Source organism: Mytilus californianus, unplaced genomic scaffold, assembly GCF_021869535.1.
Source record: "Mytilus californianus isolate M0D057914Y unplaced genomic scaffold, xbMytCali1.0.p SCAF_6, whole genome shotgun sequence".
In the NCBI taxonomy this organism is placed as follows: Eukaryota; Metazoa; Mollusca; class Bivalvia; order Mytilida; family Mytilidae; genus Mytilus; species Mytilus californianus.
In genome coordinates, this window is record NW_026262712.1 from 88,126,543 (window position 1) to 88,146,791 (window position 20,249).

Consider the following 20,249-nt stretch of genomic DNA (forward strand, 5'->3'; position numbering starts at 1 on the left):
ATATTATATGACATACAAACTTTCCCTGGTGGTTTTTGAAGAATGAATTCATTCTACCGAACCATTAGTTATTTTCTTTGCAAGATGTTGTGTTTTTGTCCACTTTTTGGCATAAGCATCTCAATGATATCCTTTTTCTACAACTTGGCTGAAACTTAACAGGCAATTTGTTGAATTTTGTTTCAAAATTTCAGTCATTTTACAAAATGACTAGGTATTTTTAGTCATTTTATATATATGCCTGTCAAGGTTAGGCATTTAATAAAAATTGCCTGAAAATTCAGTCATTTTACAAAATGCCTAAATTTAGCAAATGCCTGTAACATATATATGTCTCTGTATATATGTCTCTGGTTTATATATACCGAAAACAGTACATTTAAATGAAATATTAAATGTTCATAAGGCAATAAACCTACATATTTATCATCATTCAGTAGTTCACAGTAAAGGAGTGCTTAATGAGGGGCCTGATGGGTTATTTTCGTTCTTCGTGATCGGCGCATTTTCGCTATCGTGATCCGTTTTTCTACAGATTTTTTTTTTATATTTTTGTGATCCGTGATCATGGAAATTTATTTTCTGTGAATCGTGATTGACAAAAAAATCAACTCGTGATTCGTGATGAGACCCCCCCCCCCCCCATCAGGCCCCTCCTTAATTATAAAGAAGATAAAGAAGAAGACGTATTAAGAGCTAACGATTAATTTTTGCCCCAGAATATACCAACTCACTTTTTCTGAATTTCTTTTGCGAAACAATACTAATAAAAATATATATCCGAATGGTATAAAACAATATCGTAATAAAATATTTCGTCAGTGTCTATATTAGCTGGGACTTTTAGTATGATAGTCCCAGCTATTAGTTTCAAAATGAAAGTATACAATCTGAAAATCTGTCCCTGAAAGGAACTTAATATCCTTCACCATGCAGCATTAAATTAAAAGGTATGCTAATTAGATTGATGCATCGCGTCTGGGAATTAGTGAGAAATCGTTTGCGCCAAAAATGCGTCGATTTGCGCCACTAGTTTTCAAAATCACCTAATTACATTAGTAGGCCCCAAAAAAATATACGATTGCGAAAATAAAAAAAAAAATCTTTCCTCCTTCTTTATCATGGCTTGCCATTGGGAACGATAGTTTACATTGCCGGGTTTGAAGTAATTTAATAGCACATTTTAAGACAAAACAATTTACAATCCAACAGCATAATTCATGACACAAACATAATCTCTTCGGCTGAGTTCTCCTCTTGTGGAATTCTAGTATCTTACAACGGGAACTGTGTCTTTTAATTGAATTGCTGCATCAGTACTACACATTTTATAATGACTTGAACTTAAATCGCAATATTGTCCATAAATGAAAAAAAAAAATGGATGGATGCGATGAATAAAACAGCTCATTGTTGAGCGTATGCAATGCCTCTGGTCCAGACGCTAAGTGATGATATTTCTTTTTCGTACCTTATAATCCGAATACATGTATAGTATACCGAACAGCAGACGTACTTTAAATAAGACTCAACATACTTCTTTTTTTTTAATTTGTTTTCCACAAAACAAATTTTGCTCTGCATATTTTGTGATAGCTTTTTTCTTTTTTCTTTTAATTTTTGATGTAATGTATATCATTTCAAATAGAATGAATAACAGAATGTCATACATGAATTATCCTCTTAAAATCAAAATTCAATTATCTTCACTAAGACATTTAAATACACTTTCCCCGTAAATGTATCTTAAATTTCCACTTACTGCATTGAATAAACAAGTAATCATCACGTTTACGGCATAATAAAACACGTTTTTATATAATAGTACAAGTCCACACATAAAATGGTTTAAACGAATCAACAAAGTACGTTAGATTGATGTTGGTGTGATTCCATAAAAGCTCACGAGATCGGCTGTTTGTACTTATTTGGATTATCTTTAGAATAGAACTGAGGTCCTCTCACTATTTATCTTTGCCAAGAACTAAGGTTTCAAGGTAAGAAAGATAAGTTACAATTCATACTTTGTACTTTATAATTATACTAAGTAGTAAACATGCACTGGATATTCCATCTAACCATATAATTTCAAATTATTAGTTTTGTCCTCGGGTTTCTTTTTTTATCCTTTTTGGTTAACACCAAAAGATAACTTTGGTCGCAAATTTGCTGATGAGACTATGTATATATATATATTACATCATTATTGCTTCACCAAAATGCCCTTTTCCTGGCTGATCGTGTTTTGAGTTGAATTACAAGTTACCATTTTTGTCTTGTACAGTACAAATCAGTATTAACTAGTATAAAAAATTATAACAAAAATACCAAACCCCAAGGTAAATTCAAAAAGGAGATATCCATAAAAACTGAAAAAATCAAACGCTATCAACCAATGGAACAAGTGAAAAACAACTGTCATATTCCTGACTTGGTACAGGCATTTTCCGAAGACAATGATGGATTAAACTGGTTATATAGCTAGCTAAACCTCCCACTTGTATGACAGTTGTTTAGAACAGCCGAACAGATTGATAATGAATATATACTAGACTGATAATAACGAATAAGTGTATGTGTTGCTTTAGGTGTCTGACCATCAATTCTTAATCCCTATCTATTCAACCAAATTTTGCAATCTTCACAGCTTTCCTAGTATTTTGTCTTAAGTTTAACTTCATAGAAACCAGTTATATCCTGCGACTCTTTTCACAAAAATTCTTACGATTAGAATTGATCGTAAGTTATACTGAAATGTGTATAACTTACGAGTATTTTTACTCAAGTTTTTTTTTGTGAAAAGATCGAGCCGCTGAATTGTACATGTATCAACTTTCTAAATGCCAATTTCAACCCATGTTTAAATTCTTTTAAATAAAGAACTGCCTTTCGTAAGCCAAGTACTACTAAAATAACCCCTGGTTTTCTGAAAATCTTAAATTAGTATACTATGGAGAGCATTATTCCTCAATTTTTAATGCAAACTCATAGACAAGTAAGTTTTGGCTCAAAATGGTCTAAATATATTTCTCTTTCACCAAAAGTTTCATTTCTGCAAATGTGTTGGTTAGTTTAAGTAAACAATGACATCAAAAGCACTATTTTGTGTCAGAGTAGGGCTACTTTTACATACGTTCTTAATTGGAGGGAGTGAATTGGTGGTCTGACACCTTTATAACTGTTTTATCGCTGAACTAAAGCGAGAACAAGGTTGCAAATCTATATCAAATCAGTCGTACTACCTGATGAGTTCCAGAATGCTATTGGTTTTAAACAAGTTGATTTTGCATGTTTGTTTTACTTGTCATACTAATATTTCCAATTCAGATATACAAATTTACGGGAAATCGTATGCTATTTTCTGGTGTAGTCAGATATAGTCATACCCCTTTATGATGATTAACTAGAAAATCCAGTTAAAAACTAAAACCGTGAAGAACAAACTCCATACACCTTTTTTGTGCGGATCATACTTACCTTTTTAGGCAGATCGATTTGAAAAATTGTTCTGATCGCCCATCCATTTCTTATCACTTGAAAGATTTTTTGCACGATTATTGATTTCAACCGATACCTTCATTTGATCGGTCGACTAGTTTGTTTAATCGATATTCAGAGACAAAAAGGTAGATGCATAAGTACAAATATATACATTTTATTTCGTTTGAAATTGGGTTTTTCCCGTCTGCTGGTTGTATGACTTATATATATAGATAGGAGCTAGTGTATTAACTAGTTCTGCAACAGTACTTACTATCTATTCATAAAGTTTGATATATAAGGTGCATGGGAAAAAAGGGTTTGGTGCTTTATACGAGTGTGGTTTTATGTACCTATATAAAGTTTAGAATTTAGATGTATTAGTATCGAAGATGCTCGCAGTTACATCAAAGATAATTGGTAGCTATGTTTTTTTACATATATTACATGCATCAATACATATATGAATGATACAAATCAATTTAAAACATTACTAAATTTTTCAATGGATACAAAGATTTGGTTTGGAAGTTTGGCTGTACCTGCAGAAAAATTATTTCAATCGGGATAGCACATCCTAATTTTTACGGTAATGTTGTTTACCGAGCACGGAGATTTAGATGCGATCCGGGTAAACTTACCAAACTAAATATCATTGTTATATACATATGCACATTCACGGTTCTATAATCTGTCGATACCTGTATCTTGGCATTGCACAAGGTCATGTTTTTCTCTTACTGTTAATGACGTCTTTAAACTAAATCCATTGGATGTATGATGTGTACTGATTGATATTTTAGTATTAGATATATAATTTCTTTATAAGTTGTTATTTGCTTTGAACTAACTGTCAGTAACTGAGAGTACTCTCAGATCTGTAGTTAGTGTCTTTTTTTTTTGTTTGTTGTTGAGATGTATAGATATCCTGCCATGTCCGGTCTGTGTTTTTGTTAATTATTTTTCTGCTTCGTATTGATCTGATGAATTAAGCCCTTTTCAACTGATTTTTATAGTTTGTTCTTATGTTGTACTGTTACACCACTGTCCCAGGTTAAGGGGAAGGTTTGGCGCCAGCAAACTGTTCAAACCCGCTACATTCCGTATTCGCCGTGGTTGTCGTTTGTTGCTGTTTATCGTATTTGTTTTTCGTTCTTTGTATTGTACATAAATCAGGCCGTTATTTTTCTCGTTTATTTTGTTTTACATTTGTCATTTCGGGGCTTTTTATAGCTGACTGTGCGTTATGAGTTTTGCTCACTGTTGAAGGCCGTAGGTTGACCTATAGTTGTTAACTTCTATGTCATTTGGTGTCTGGAGGATAGTTGTTTCATTGACAATCATACCACTTCTTCTTATTTTTATTTTTATTTTTTTTTAATGGTAGAATTCTGTACAATTATTTAGAATAAAAATCGCTAAAGAAAATAATAAGTTACTGTGAGCTACTATCCCTATTTCTGTGTATAACTTGTGTATAGCCAATTGAATTTATAGTAGAAGTACTTTAAATTTGGACGAGCAGGGCGAGAGAAAATTTAGAAGATAAATATAAGTCACTTATAATTAACTGATTAGAGAATCATTATAGTGAAATTATTATAATAAAATATATAAACAGGATACCCTATGTATGCCAAACACCGATATTAAAATATTCATGAGTTAAATTCTAAGAGGTATCATAAAATAAGTTGCTTTTATAACAACTAAATGACCAAAATTTACGACTGTAAATATGTACATGTATATTTGGTTTAACTATATACACATCTTATATTATATAATAATACAGTGAATAAACACAGTTTAAATGTTCTGCTGTTCGAAATCAACTTTCTATTGGGTTATTATTGACTTCGTCATTTGTTTGATATAGTGAATAAAATCATAACTTCCTGCATGTTAAGACTGAAACAAATCAGGTAGATTGTATAAGGATGGAAAAGTAAAGGTCAAATCCGGAATAAAATATACGTAAATGCAAATTTAAATGATTTGCAATTATATAAGTTTATATTATAATATATTTGTATTTGTAATTAGCTAACAATTATAAAGTAAAACTTATCTTTAAGACACCCTGTTCTTAAAGATATTAATATATCAGGGTACCTTGTTTGTGAAAGCTGTAGCAATAAGGTTATTGTAACAGCTTTAGAACAATAAATCAATTATCATAGTCTAAAAAAAAAAAAAAGAAAAAAGACTGAAACAATGTCGAAATGACACATTTGTCCTCCTTTGTTTGAGGAGTATCTTACTTTTTTCATTATATGAGAGGTATTTTCCTACAAGAAGAAAAAAAAAAGAAAGAAAAAAGAGGTAATTTTTCATGAAGATCTTTTCTGTATTTTGAAGAAAAATAGTATCACTATATAGGAGTCAGTTTTGAAAGCTTTATCTTTTAAGTCAGTAGTTTTCTATGTAGTGTTTTGTTAACTTGTTTGTCATGGCGTTGTCAGTTTCTCTCGACTTATGAGTTTTGGATATCCCCTTGGTATTTACTGCCTCTTTTTATGTAATAAAACTTTGAAATTATTCATGATCTAAATTTAAAGTCGCAAAATATGAGGTTGTTCATGTCGTTGGGATATGAGCATAGATTTAGAGAATTCTGCATAATTCATAGGGTGTAATTTTTAAAAATGACAAAAGTATAAATGTCATGTAGTAATTCCAATGATGTTCTTAAGCTTGAATTTCATTGGTCAATGTCATGAAAACCGAAACTTTACACATATCATTTAATAATAATGTAACGAGATTCAGCTGTGTAAATATCCATTATTTTTGAAAATAAATCGTTTAGATCCTTTTATTTGAAATATAAGTAATAAAGATAATTTTGTTTTACAAAATTTATTGACTTATAAAGTAGGCCTTCATCTCATAGAACAAAGGACTTAATTCTTGTCAATTTTAATATTATTAACCATAATTAGGAAGTCCGCGCTTCATACTAAAATGTGCTTCGGTCAATGTTTTTACATCCTATTACAACAATAAACAAGTATTCAATTGCTATAATGCTAAAACACTGAAAATACGAGTTAAATCAAGCTTTCGTTCGTTTTGTTTTATCAATTCTTACGTATTTGTAACGTTTGAATGTCCCTTTGGTATCTTTTGCCTCTCTTTTGCCATGGAGTGCACGTGCAAGCAGTGTGTTGCATTTTATTAAGAATTAAAAAAAACTTCAGAACACCATATCGTTATTGCCGAGTTGTCTACCAATCAAACTGATGGATTTAAAGAAACATCTAAGTAATGTAATTATTTTATTATAATACATATTCTCCATACTGTCATCCTTACAACAACAACTGTTTTAGATGATTCAATTGACGAAGCACGAGATGACCGAAAGTAATGCACTTAAAAGATTCATAGTGATATCGGTAATTAAATTTAAAACCAATACTAGTATATCTTTGGTGCACTTAATACCATTGCATTGTAATTTCTTATACTATCAGAAATTTTAGTTTGTTGAGCTAACCAAATTAAGCTTCAGATCTGCTTTATTTTTATTATTTTGTTCTATTTCAAATAGAGATATGTCAGTGGTTGAATAAGATACAAAACTATGGTAACTCGTCTCCCGTCCAGCAGTTAGGTCCATATTCAACAGGCGTAAGTTTGGTTGTGCAGCCACCAGACGCCTAGTCTGAATTGGGGCGTCAAATCTGGTGCCTAGTGTTGGATAAGTGCCACGCTCTCTCTCTCTCTGAACGTGTAAAAATCCTTGCAGCAAATCAGTAAATGGCCTCTTGCAAGGATTTGGTCCTGTTCCTCATATCATTTTTTTCAAGTGGCAGCTCGAATTCCCTCATTTCATTATTTATTTATCAAATGTATAATTAAATTTGCTCTCGTGCTGAATATGCATGAAATGTTTGCCATTGGACGTTCAGCAAACAACAATTAATTATTCAATAGAGGTTTCAAGAAAATCGTCTGAATCAACCTTTGACTTTGACAGTGATGACTTAATGAAAATAATAGGCCAACAATCCAGCAACCTAACTGAATTAAAAAAAAGAAAGAAAAGCAACGTTCAACTTCTTGGTAAATGAAAAACAGATCATATGCGACTGCAAAAAAGTGACACGTTAAGTTTGCTTTTATGTATCATTACTTAACTTCAATCTGGAATAGTTCAACATTACATTTGCTTAATCAAACAAATTAATTCATTACCTAAAGATAAAACACGTTTTATAAATTTGCTCTTATCTTACAATTCACAACATTCTGTCGTTAGATTTTAGTTTTTGTCACTCCAGTATGAAAAGTTTTTAAAGCTAACTTTTCATTTGAAAACTCATTTATAGTTTTAACCAAATTACGCTAGGTTCTTTTTATCTTTCTCCAAAATGTGTTTGTTTTAGATACTATTTAGAAAATCAATAATTCCAGGAAACAATTACTGCAGATAAACCTGATTACTGGCATTAAATACACGACAATATATTATTTATCACAAATATTGAATGTTTCACATCACTTCCCACGTAAAACATTTCAATTATCATGCTGAACAATACACAACGGCAAACAAGTTCTAAATCATTTATTAACCTGCACTGGTTAGAAGTTGAAATATTCCATGATATCAACACTTTTAACTTATTTCTTTTTGGTAAGTTTTTTTGATATGAGAAGATTGTTTGATTGTTACTTGCTCTATAATACATGACATTAGTATTTACTGCTTCTCCAAAAAGCATGCAGCATTTAGGAGTAAGCGAAAAAAAGTATTCGGCCCGGAGTCCGAATTAAGGGTGACATGTCTAAATGAGGATTGTAAATGTAGTGAGATGTACATTAAAAACCGGCTAAACGTGTCGGTCTAGTACAAATTAGGGTTCATATAAATATTACAATAGCATGTTCTCGTCGTGATTATGCATTTAACTTGCCACTGGACGTTAAACAGCAAACAACTCTCCCGTCCACATTCTCAAAATCACAAAATATCTCGTTAAAATAATTAATGACGCACAAACAGAACTGTCCATTTATATGTTCAGCATCCAATACTATATTCTTTGTATTATTTCCACATACAAGTTCTTGTTCATTTGTAAGTGTTTGCGCACATCACTCATCGCTTGTTTATGCGTTCATCCCTCACTGCTGACTTGTCACGTATAAGTCTAACAGTACAGTGTATTTATATTTCATTATACACTTTCTAAATCAAGAGCCTGATATTTTTGATGAGTTTTTACAACGCGCTAATACTTCTTTTGAATTCTAGCAATACACAAATGATACATAAAAAGAATAGCAGGAACCAACAACATTGCACATTACAACAGACCACATTAACATTAAAACCCAACTCCTACTAATAAATAATATCACATTTAGCAGTTAAAATTTAACCAGTGGCACTTAAAAGATTAAACATGTATATAATATCCAAATTGAGTAAAAAAAAAACTCATCATAGATACCAGGATATTTAGTACGACAGACACGAGTTTCGTCTACATAAGACTCGTCAGTGACGCCGAAAAAGGTTAAAAAGGTCAAAGATAGAAGTTGAAGGGCATTGAGGGCCAAATTCTGAAAGGTTTTGCCAAATACTAGTACATCTAAGGTAATCTATTCCTAAGAATTTCAAAAAATTCAAAGATTTGAAATCAGTTAATTTATAATTATAACCATATCAGTAATACAGCAGAGTTTTCAACTACCGCGACATTTAATCATTAAGATAATGAAGTAAGGAAGACATTTCGATTTAGAAGTTGCATTGTTCCTTCATTATTACCAAGTTTTTGAATTTTGACCAACTATATATTTCCTGAAAAGTTATGTACGTTGTGACTAAAATGGACTTTTTAACTTTAGATAAGAGAAACAATGTAACCACCTTTGATAATTAACGCCAGTTAATTAATCAAAATAGAATGCTCAAGATCGAGTAAATTTGAATAAACGTAACGACTCTCTCCCTTCTTATCAAGCTTAAAAATCGATGAGTTGTCACATATTCATTGATATCTAAAAACAAACAAAAATATATTATAAGCACTCTACTGGGAATGTATAGGTTTAAAAAACTTTAAATGAATTATGATATTTCTTTTTATCAATTGAAAGATTCGAGCTTGATCGCCGTGCCAATGAAGAGGTTCGTCGGGAATGATAGAACGATAAATATTTTAGAATCAGAGTTTGAATCTTACAACCGATAAAAAAGGATATGTTTAGTACACGATATATTTTGTTACAATCACAGAAAGAACAATGTATATTTTTTTCCACCAATGATCTTTAATATCGATTCAGTTTAATGTTGACGTGATGTTTAATGCTAAAACGACTGACATAATCTTGACTTCCAAAGTAAGACATAAATGTTTTACTACTACGTCTATATACTCTAATATTTGAATTGTTTAAAATGCATCAACTCGAAATCGGTAGAGCAGATAAGGTTTAACATTTAATTAAAGCACATTTGTCAACATTCCTTCCCTAGAAAATTTAAATGAATTCAGCTATGTATGTAGTAGTGAATTTATGAGAAGCAGGGGATTCGAAAAGGATTCTACGAGGGAAGAAAGTCGTGAGTTGATTATCGTTTACGAATTCAGTAATTTTATTTTTGTCTATCTATTCTTGAATGTTAGAACATGATTGTATCGATACGATTCACATAAATACTTGGGCATCCGAGAATTTTAAGAAATTTAAATAAAACTCAAAAATTAATACATATTATTTCTGCCATTGATTGGATAGTATATTAAATCAAAACTTTAAGCCGTATTGTAAAAACAAGATTTAGGCCATAATTGGCTGAAAGAGAACAAATAATCGTGCTTAAGCTTTTGAATGTTTAGATATGTTAATTGTTCCATCAGTGATAAGTTAGTTCTTTTTGACAAATAAAAAGTAAGCTAAGATTGTAGATGGAAAGTTCTACTTCAATTAAAATCGTTTAAGCTTACAATTGACATGATGTTTGTTTAGACGACTTATGATCAATCAAAATAACACCGATTTATAACATGAATATCAAAATTAAAATTTTGTTTAAGCTGATAAAGATAATTGAAAGCACTTGCACATTACATGTGACCTCATTCCCAAATCTTAAGGCATCCCTGCACTTCAATGTTAATCCTTCACGAGTATCGATTATACTCAAAGGTATGTTGTTTTTTTTATGGTGCGTTTTGTTTAATTCTGCTGTTAAGAGAGAGGCTAAAGTGGTTGCGTATCATAGATATATGTATATTTATTTTACACTTTTGTAATTGAGGTTAAATAGTCACAATTGTATAACGGCCCAGCGGAATACAGCAAACAAGAATGTACTAAATCAATTTATGCCCAAATCTGACATCAAGAATAAAAGTTTCGAAATGTTATTATTGAAAGTTTTGTATCCATGTTTTCCTCTCGTTCGAACAGTTTTGTCATCAAATATATTTGTATTGCTTTATGATCATACTATTGTAGTTTTAAAGTCAATCTGTAATAATGATAATAGATACTCATTTAAAAAATTCGAATGTCGAACTTTACATTCCTAAAAAAAAACAAATAATGCTCTTGATAAAATGAATAACACGCACATATAGAAATAAAATAAAATAAAAAATGAGCCGTTAAATATATTGGATAAACATGAAAAAGTTCAATGACACATCAAAAGAATTGGGGTGCTTGTATTGACAAGAATTAACCATTAAGTGCTTAACATTATCATTATTCAATAGCTGTGGTGGAGGGGTATCGTACACGAACCGAATACTACAATGGTTATTAAAGAAACGCGCGCATATGACATTTGACGTTTTTTAGAAGAAAAAAAATCGTACTGGTAAATCAAATCTAGAGTTTAACTCCAACGTTTTATATGTTTTGCTATGTTAATTTATGGTCTTTAGCATATTTGATGAAGGTTATTCTAAAACATCTGTTCTGTTGTGCGCTCGGAAATCATATCAAACATTTTTTAACAACACTAAATTGTTACTGCTTCATGTAGACTATCAGTAATTGAGGATATCGTCTACCCAGTACTTATGGCTTCTGTATTGGCATGCATTAAATGCTGCATTTTGTCTAAAAAATTCCAGTACAAAGAATTAATTCATTATAATAAAACTAAACTTTGTGACTTCCTCAGGCAAAGTTGACCTGAAAGGTTTCATATGTTCTAATTACTAAAAGTTCCTTTGTTTTTCTTTTTTGTATTTCAATGTAATATATCTTTAGCTTTCAAAACCTTTGATTTAAAGCGTACCCAATGAAGATTATTCCATGTCATACGGTTTTTTTAAATCCCAGCCAGTAGTGTCAAGCATAATACACTTCCTTGTAATTATTCTTATTTTTACTATTAACCGCAGTTGCCATATTTGTCATATGAGAACCAACATAGCACCGAGGCATATCTATTGAAATGAAATAGCTGTAACACGTCATATGTAGGCAACGAATATTACTATATCAGGAAATACCCTGTCATTGAAAACAAAAGAAATTTTGTTTTCTTGTCTTTCATTTTTGCTTATGTATTTTGTCTATAGAGTGTCTTTATGCCCATTTGTTTTTAATTGTTGAAATAGTTATTTGTTTTTATAGTGATTAATTATATAAGATAACAATGTTGACTGCTGTACCCCTATTTTTGACATTTTTACCTATTTTGTCTGTATGTTTTTCTCACACATTGTTGTCAATGTAATGGAATTATATGCGACTGTCATACAAGTGAGAGGTTTAGCTAGCTATAAAACCATGTTGAATCCCCCATTTTCTACATAAGGAAATGCCTGTACCAAGTCAGGAATATGAGATTTGTTTCCATTCTTTGACTGTGCTTGAGCATTTGAATTTGCCATTTGATAAAGGACTTTCCGTTTTGAATTTTCCTTTGAGTCTTTCCATTACTTTGATCACGATACCATTTACCTTAAAGTTTTATTCACTGTTTACTACGATAATGATTTCCACGTTAAAATTTATCAATCAGAGTAATAAACGGGAAAAAAATCAGCCCTTCTGGTTAATGAATACCTATAAATAATTTATATATGTATCTTCATTTTATTTTTGTATTGTTTATTATGTATAGATTAAATTTCTTCCGTTCCATGTATGTACCATCCTCAGCATTTCATTGTTAAATATAATAATATATTAACTTCTGTGTACCTTTGTTAATTGGTTTTAAAGAAGAAATTATCTGTGTCTTTCTGTTTCTTTATGAGCGCACCTCAAAATAATCTGTTATGGTAACATACATCAGAACATTTACCGAACACTTTTTTCTTTGAATTCAGAACCTTATTAGACACAGAATAAGAAATTATACGAAAGTCGTAACGTTTGCTCATTTAATTATGTCAGTGTTAATTGATCAATTTAACAGTGACATATCTTTTTAATTTGAAATGCTACCTTCAAAGGGACTTTAAACGCATGTTCAATATTTTAGTTGATGTTAAATGCTTTATTCTTTTTTGAAACGGCCTTTTAGTAATAAACATATTCTCTCAACTGATGAAAAAGCGAGTAAATGTTGTTCGCTCAAATGTTTGCAAATACAAAGTCATTGATTTGAGTAGCAATTTAGATTAACAAATTATCATGTTTCCCTTCAGTAGTGCACTCAATGTTTTCTTGCTATGACGCTTTATCTTTATTTGAGACATTTTATTGCCATTAATGGTAGTCAGCATTTAACCACAATATAGTCGGCAAGCAAATATCATCACAAACTATCACAAAACCTGTGTATTGACGTACTCAATCGCAATATAATACAAGACAGTTTAAGTATTTTTTTTGCATACTTTAGAATATAAATAATTCCTTAGATGAACCCGATTTCCGGCTAGACAGATCTGTTATTCGCAACGATATGCTCAAAGTTAAATTTGCTTAACTATTTTATCCGGGTGGGTTAAAATTTCATAAATCGAATAAAAAAACAAATTAAGACAACAAGCAAACACTGAGGTATCACATGAACCACAAAAAGGAGCGAGACCAGACGCGCCGAAAGGGTACAAAAAATATCACCAAAGATACCAGGCTTATAGTTTTGTACGCCAGATGCGCGTTTCGTCTAAAAGGACGAAATAGAAGAGCATTGCAAACCAAAACTTCCGAAAGGTTTTGTCAAATACAGATAAGCATTTTCTGCTATGAATGCCCGCCTTGCGAATTCACAATTTTGAAAGTGACCCAACAATTTATATAGTGTCGATTACAGTCGTTCTTTTTCATAACTCTGTTGGAGCAATTTTTGTGTCAGAAGCATACCCCTGCTAATGCAGTTTTTATAGTATGAACATGCACAATGCAACGTATCAATTAAGATATGCAAACATCATACGCAGGAACGGAGGGTTTGTTACTACTGAGAAATGGGAAGTTAACAATTGGAAAGTTGAAATCATCACGTTTTGTCATTGATTCTACGTTAAAAGTCATTCATCTGTATCGATATTGAGGAAAAGATCAAGATACGAAGCAGACCTTGTAGCTTCGGTAGTATCTTAAATCTCAAGTTCACTTTAATATATGAGATGCAAGCAATCACTCAAATGTGGGTAATTGAGTGAAAGGACATTACCAATATATATGAAAGTAAAATTAAAGAATTTTGTCTTTTTGTTTTTGAGAAGATTTAGTAGAAATTCTGCCTCATATGAATACAAAACCTAGTTGGTCAGTTGGGATGCACAGTTAGTACCCATTGAAATTTGTATTTTAAAGTTTGTTTTATGGATGATAAATAAAAGAAATGTTTCATAAAACTGATGTAAATTTTCATTACGTGTAGACAACTAAACGCAAGTTTATTTTGATTTAAGCATTTTCGCTTTTGCCGTTCCATAGTTATGGTCGTAAATCGTTGGGTCAATTCAAGACTTTGTGCTTTTGGGATGATGAATTATAGAGAACCACAACACAATATGAAATATTAATTGTGCATATGGCAAAATCCTAGGTACTATATGAATATGATTTGCACCACGTGACTTCGACCCTTTTAGGTAAATTACTTCCCTTAGTTTGAAAAATTGAAAACTAGAAATTATATGAAATTTGCGGATAATCTAGTCTTTTTCTGTCTTGGCTCTAAAACTAACGTGTCTTTGAAAACTTCTTTTGGCGGATATTTACAAATAAATTCTAAGGAAAAATTATTACAATTTGACTACATACGAAAAGGGAAGGTTGAAATCATCATGTTTTAAAAGAATTTGGCCGAAAACTCAAGAAAACAGATGAGATAAAAGTTATTTACCCTGAAAACTCAACCTGCAAGGTGTTTCCCTCTATGCGGACAAATCTTTAACAGCCTCGTCTTGTATCTTTAATTGTACTCCGAATCTTACTTTTTTACAACTTTTCTTTATTTCATGCAGAAATTTACTACGGTTATGCTTCCGATTTTCATACTGAAAAGGCCGAAAGTTTTCAAAGTAGACAATGTTCATTTGTACACGAACAGAAAGCAAAACACATGTACAATTCACCTATACGCGGACAAATTGTTGATGTGACTTAGGAATTGTCATATTGTCAAATTTATGTTTGGGGCATGTTTAATCCTATTGTTATGGCTGTCGTCATGAAAAGTCAATATGAACGCTATGCATAAGGTGTTTCGTACTACCAAATACATGGCGTATATGTTGAATATCCATTTTGTATCTCCCACCTCTCTTTTTATGTTCGATTTCCGTATTTTTAGCAATTTTAAACATTCCAGAGTTATGTTCGGTGATTGCGTTGCAACCTTGAAAAAACCTTTGAAATAAAAAAGGGATTAACAAGCATTGGAATTCTAAAGGAATGTATTGGACTACTGACCAGAGATTTAATTTTGATAAATGTCATTTTTGCTTTCAAAGTTTAGTTATGGTCATTGATTGTTTAAACAATTGAAATTTTGTGGTTTTCCGTATGATAATTGGAAAACCATCTGGCTAAATGCTTTTCTTTGATCTTGTGACATCATACCCTGTAAATCATTACATGCGAATTGGTCTGAACATACGAATAAATTGTAAAAAGTGAAAGTAAAATAAAATAAGTCATATTTTTATCTTTATAAAGCAGAAATATATACATTGTATCACTACAAAGTAAGTTGCTGTCAATATCATAAAATGGCTCTGCAAATACAACTCTTCGGTCAGAAAATTTATTTTGTGTTAATCTTTTCAACAATTCCATTTAAGATTACGCCAGAGCATGGGCTAAACAAGGAGTTGAACTGGACACTTTGTCAGAATGGGTCAAAACAATAAGGTTAAAACGTCGAATTCATAAGTTGAAAAACTGTGTGAATGATCGACCGAAGTCCGTTTTCAGAGACAAAGCAGCTGTGAAATGTCTTCAAATAATATTGTTTTTGTATGTATGTAAATCGTACTACTACGAGTGTCTTAAACAAAGATGTTGTGTGAATAAATGAGCACTCAGGTAATCCCACATATAAAAACATATCATTTGACAAGGATGAGATTTTGGCGAATCATAAGGCCCTCATGGCTTCAATGAACATTACATTGAACAGCAAATTTGCCGGCTCATCTGCATGTTCCACAAAGGAACTGTCCATTAGATTGACAAAAATTTTGTCCACAGTGACAGAATGTCTTCAGAAATACTATGAAACTGCTTACTCGCGTAGTGGTATTAATAATATGTGGATTCTAAAAAATCTTGATCTTTCTCTGAAATTAATTCTATCAAAACTTGTTTTGATTTTTCAACCCTTTATTATTGTCCGTTTAAAAATTTAAAAATTATTTAGAAACTAAGGTTTCAACATCCTCAGGCAAAGTTGACCTTAGATGGATTTGACTATTTTTTCTTAGATCCTTTTGGATCGTATAGCTCTTCAACTGTTTCGGTTCTTATACGTCCTTGGCTTTCAAATATTTGGCATTGAGAGTTCCTGATGAAGGTAAATCCAGAAAAGTGCTTCGGACGCATGAAATTTATAACGTGTTGTTTTCAGTTTTTATATCACCATTCCCCGTGTGAAATTGAAAATCGTCTAAAAGAAATAATCCACAATGCTTTTCAATATAACAATAGTAGCATACGCTATAAATTTATTGTTTTTGGGATACCATACGGCATATTTTGTTAATAGTGAGTTTGTTGAATTATGAGGTAGACTTTTTTCAACAATTGTCGGAATTCCTATTGGAACGAACTGTACGCCTCTCCTTGCCGACCTCTTTTTATTTGCATATGAGTAGGAGTTCCTTCAGACACTTGTCAAAAACAAGAAGATCAAAGAAGCCAGATTATCTAATTTCACATTCAGATATATTGATGATGTTCTTTTCATTAAAAATACAAACTTTACTGATTGGGTTCTATTGATATATCCTCCATAACTAGAAGTTAAAGAAACAACAAACACGGCTTCCTCCGTCTCCTTTTTAGACTTATACCTCAAATTTGAAATAAGCGATCATCTCAGTACCAGAATCTATGACAAACGAGACGATTGTAATTTTGAAATTATAAATTTCCCCCACCTTACGAGCAACATATCAACTTCACCTGCATATGGGATATACATTTCCCAACTCAGTCGGTATTCAATAGCTTGCTGCTGCTACTCAAATTGTATAAAACGTCACCAGTGTCTGAGCAGAAAGTTGATGAACCATGGTTATGTCAAAGAACGTCTCGTTCTTTTTCTAAAAAAAATCATCGGAAGATACCTAGACCTTGTTTATATATATTCCGATTCAACTTCACAAATAATGCATGATGGTCTTGAAGTATAGATTCTAGATACTGACCTTGTTTATTATCTTTATTACGTGTTATAGTGTTCTTTTTATCTGTTTTTCTATATTTTTAACCTTTATTGTTTAGCCCATATTTTAACAATATACTTTTTGAGTGGCTCGGTATTTATACATCCCGCCATTGTGTTATTGTGACATGGTCACTTTTTGTATTCTTGTCTTTCCTTTTCGCTGATGTACTTTGTCTATATATTGTCTATATGCTATTTTGTTTTTTCTTTGTTGAAATAGTTATTTGTTTTACAGTGATTAAGATTACAACACAATGTTGACTGCTGTACTCCAATTTTTGACATTTTTGCCTACTGTGTCGTTTTGTTTTGCTCACACATTGTTGTCATTATAATGGAATTCTATGCGCCTGTCGAACAAGTGAGAGGTTTAGCTGGCTATAAAGCAAGGTCTAATACACCATTTTCTAAAGAAGTGCCAAGTCAGGAATATGACAGTTGTTTTCCGTTTGTTTGATGTGTGGGCTTTTGATTTTGCCATTTGCTAAAGGACTTTTAGTTTTGAATTTTCCTCGGAGTTCAGTATTTTTGTTATTTTGCTCTTCATACAGTCCAACTTAGCATTAACATTTCAAACTTGAAATATTTGATCAAATAGGGCCATTGTAAAAATAATTTTGGTAAAGTAAATATGAGCAATATACTCACATTAAAATATATTTCATTCGCATCAACATCTTTGTATAAGACTCCTTCTAGTTTCTAGCTATACGGGAAGTTTGAAAGCTGAAAGCAAATATGTAAGGCAAAATTCACAAATATCAATATTGAGATCTGACAAAAAAATGTCTTGTGAAAATCTGAAAGATGTCATTTGCTAGATGTGTGATATTTTTCCATTTTCAAATTCAATGTGCCAAAATAGTGGCATTGCCACAACTTTCTTGTAATAAAAAAAGAAAAATTAAAATGCATTAGAACAATTCAAGTATAAACTATCAACTCTTTTGATGCGAACAAAATATTAAACCAAAAAGTTTTGATTTCAGATCTTATACAATATGGCATTTATAAATTGTAATATTAATAATCATGATTACGAGAACACTTTAAGACAAGAATAAAAATACATCAATAATTATATTTATTATATCAAAGAATGCTTAATGAATACATCATCAAGGTACAATAGATAGCAATATTAACTTTGTTTTATGCAGTAAACAATTCATTGTCGTTGTGTTAATGGAAAATTGAGCTGGGGGACTTTTAAAGACACACGGTTGAACTAAACGTAAGGAAATCATTCTAAATTAAAAATATCGTATTCACGTCTAAGATGTAATAATTAAATATAATCAAATCAAAACTAGATTTATGTATATTTATGTCAAATGTAGATTTCCGAATAGTTGTATATTGCAAACTTATGAACACTTGTATGTAATATGATATTCCTTATTTCTGCTCTCTACACATTACATATAAGAAATTTGTTTTATTAGTTGGAGTTATTGAAATCGGTGGACAAAAACATGGTTGCTTTGTTTATAACTCAGTGCTTATGCAGTTATACGCCTGATATCTTTGATGTGTTTTACAACTACTATGTCAATACCACTGATGATGGACGTCTCATTTTCGAGGGTATATCCACCACTTTTGTGTTGACATTAGTTATCACTGATACGTTTATATTTAAGAATATACTGTTTATGAAATGTTGAATCCTTCGATACGCTAAGATGTTTATACCTCAAGCATAGATTACCTCAGCTGTGTTTTGCACAACTTTTCACGATTTTTTGTTCTCAATGCTTTTCAACTTCGTATTTGATTTAACTTTCCAACTGCCATATGTAGACGAATAAACTCATCATAAATACCAGAATTAAATTTTGTACGCCAGACGCTAGTTTCGTCTACAAAAGGTTGCAGTCTTGTAATTGACTGCTCCATAGGCTTACATGCAAAACAGCTCATTTTTGAAAATAAAAAAATAAAAAATCCTACATAGAAAAAAATTTGTATGTTCATATCATGTATGTACTAATGTGAAATTGTGATTTAATCGAAAGAAAAGTGGGTCATGCCACGAAGAATAAAAAGTTAGGTAACCCTGAAGTCAAAACAATTTTTTTCTACTTTCTGTTTGCTGTTTTTACTAGGCCGCACCACTTCCAGTAAACATGATATCCTTCCACTTTCTTGGATTGATATCCCCAAAAAGATGCAAGATTTTTTTTGAATCTATATATATGTTTCAATTCAGCATAAACTTTTAATCAAACAGAAAAAATTGAGTCCAGAAAAAAAAATCAGAAAAAAAACTATTTTTACCTCCATGTTTTGACATGCACCGGAAACTGGAGTTGTAATACAAGACTGGTACCTATAACTATAATGACATGTCTTAAAAAAATAAATCATTTACTTAGTTTCATTAAGTAGCCATATTTGAACATAAAAAATGCCATTAAAAGAATTGTTTTGTTGTAATAATAAATATAATCCCACTATTAAAGGAGTACCCCTTTCTGAACAAAGGCAAAATTTGGAAATAAGTCATGCCTATCAAATGATCTGTAAATCTCATTCTAGTCTATCTTTATGAATGTTTTCTTATTATGTGGATACTGTGAAGCTAGAAGAGAATTCTTATCTATTATTTTTATTTTTTTCCTTCTATTTGATTGAACCACATTCAATAGTTTACCCCTGCCCCTTTTTTCATGAAATCTACCCAAGTGGGCCTCTTGTTTAAGTCAAATTGAAAAACTACCTTAAACTTTTTCATATTGAAGAATTTGTTGCAATTCAACTATCTATAGACAAGAATGACCATACCTTTCTCTTTTTTGACTATACATGTCTTTATACATGCCTACTATATGATGGTTTTTAGGCTGTACTTGTCACCCCAATGCATATAAAATTTGCAATAACATTCAAGAAAAAACAAAATGAATACTGAAATTGGTGTTTTTGG

General features: G+C 31.3%; 1 protein-coding gene across 2 annotated transcripts in view; it reads left to right on the forward strand.

Annotated features, from left to right (window-relative positions):
• The first annotated feature begins 1,858 nt into the window (after nt 1–1,858).
• The window catches only part of LOC127706470 (alpha-1,3-mannosyl-glycoprotein 4-beta-N-acetylglucosaminyltransferase C-like), an 82,111-nt gene continuing 63,720 nt past the window's right edge, over nt 1,859–20,249 (forward strand). Inside the window, exon 1 of one of the 2 annotated variants that reach the window (XM_052211106.1) lies at nt 1,859–1,997. The gene's annotated coding sequence lies outside the window, so the exon portion shown is untranslated. The remainder of the gene's footprint in view (nt 1,998–20,249) is intronic. The other variant, XM_052211101.1, reaches the window with a different exon arrangement.